The sequence below is a fragment of the Triticum aestivum genome, chromosome 2A (assembly GCF_018294505.1).
Source record: "Triticum aestivum cultivar Chinese Spring chromosome 2A, IWGSC CS RefSeq v2.1, whole genome shotgun sequence".
NCBI lineage: Eukaryota > Viridiplantae > Streptophyta > Magnoliopsida > Poales > Poaceae > Triticum > Triticum aestivum.
This window is the reverse complement of record NC_057797.1, coordinates 634350591-634352374: the sequence shown is the minus strand read 5'-3', so window position 1 is coordinate 634352374 and position 1784 is coordinate 634350591. Positions and strand designations below refer to the sequence as shown.

General features: G+C 47.8%; 1 long non-coding RNA gene across 1 annotated transcript; it reads right to left on the bottom strand.

Moving 5' to 3' along the window:
* Positions 1-342: 342 nt before the first annotated feature.
* LOC123189903 (uncharacterized) lies at positions 343-1476 on the bottom strand. Its single transcript, XR_006496041.1, has 2 exons — positions 924-1476; positions 343-859 (listed from the first exon to the last, which is right to left on the bottom strand). It is a non-coding gene; the product is annotated as an uncharacterized lncRNA (long non-coding RNA).
* Between the last annotated feature and the right edge of the window lie 308 nt (positions 1477-1784).

The following is a 1784-nucleotide window of genomic DNA, read 5'->3' as shown; positions in this document are numbered from 1 at the left end:
AATGCCACTTAACGAATGTGCTCACAGCGACATTAACTTGGCTGCCACATCATCATCTGATGTGGCAGCCCATGCCACATCATCATCTGATGTGGCAGCCCATGAACTAAGTAGCCCAACTAGAATTTCGGCTCACTAACACGTCAGCCCATGAACTAAGTAACCCAAGTAAAATTTCGGCCCACTAAATTTCAGCTCGGTCTTAGACCGATAGCCCATCTAATCAACCCGATTGAAATTTTGGCCCATTAAAATTCAAGGTAGTGCAAGGCCCAACTAATTAAATTCAAGCAGAGATTAACCCATCTCACGTTTCAATTGGTATATCAAAATTTATAGCACTTTCTCAAAAAATCAAATTTTATAGCCAAAATTTTACACAAACACAGTAGAAAATAACATTTTACATAAAAGAAAAAAACATCACAAAAAAATAAAATTACATATATTTTCAGCCAATACACGAGGAGCAAAACGCTAGAAATCCAAACAAACGAAGTCTTGGAGATTCTCCGAGCTGAGAACAAACTATCCTACTTTGCAGCCACCACCCTGCTCAGCACTCGACGGACAACAAATAATATTTTGAGTAGCCGATCTTGACCGACGAGAACGCTCCAACACCATTCCAGACAACAAATTTGTGCTACTAACAATTTTTGTACAGAAAGATTTTATGCTGCACATTCACATGCCCTTCTGGACGTAGATCTAGCCATCTTCTCCGACGGCATCGAAGGGAGATGCCATATCCTCCACCATATCGCCCAGATCCATGCTACTGAGTAAGCGGATCCATGCTCATCGGAGCGAGAACCATATCAGCCAGTATCTTGCCTCAACACATGCTCGACGTTGCCTGCGCGTCGACAATCCTTAGGGAAGCCGGAAAAAATCAAAAGTAGTAGAAGGTAGGGAGGGACCTGGTGGGGCATGCGGCTCACAGCCCGTCGAGGTCGATGGAGAAGACAACGTCGAGGACGGCGTATGCGGCGGAAACGGGCCCCTCGGTGAAGAAGGGGCACGGCGCATCCCCTGGCGGCTTGGGACCGACAGCGACTGGGCACAGCTCCTCAGCCACCGCGGCGCGACTCCACCAGACGCCTTGATGCGGCCCGCTCGGTGGCTCTGCACGGCACCACCAGATGGATAGGGGGAGGTCTGGATCGTCGCTGAGCTGTTGCTGCCTTGGTCTGTGCTTCCTCCATCTTCAGACGATGTGGTGGAGTGATTGGGGAAAGAAAGTAGGGGTGAGCAGCTCGGAGGGTGGTTGGGGAAGGATCTGGAGATGTGGCGGCCGCTGGGGAAAGATCTGGAGAGAAGTCGACGGCTGGGTAGGTGGAAGAAGACGAGAGAGAGGGGCAGGGGTGTGCCAGCCATTGGATCAAGAGGAGCGAACGGTTTGGATGCTCGATCCGTGGGAGGATTGGATGGACTAATCACAACGTGGTATTTGCCTCGCACGGGATCGCCACTGGGTCGCACGTACACCGCTTAATGCAAATGTTAAAATCGCTGTTGGCCTCCTGCTGCCACGTTGGTGCTTTTTTTTTAGTTGCACGTTGGTGCATTCTAACAAACGTGTCCTTTGGTAAACACAAAGCAGTCCATCCCGGCCATTCGTTGCCTTTTGGATCGATGCTAGGATAGGATTGGCGTTAGTTGAATGCGAAAAATATTAGAACCATTCAAAAAATTGTTCTCTCTTTTACAAAAAAAAGTTCATCTTTATCAATACAAGTTGTTCACCCTAGTAAGAAAATAGTTCTTCTATTTTATAAAAT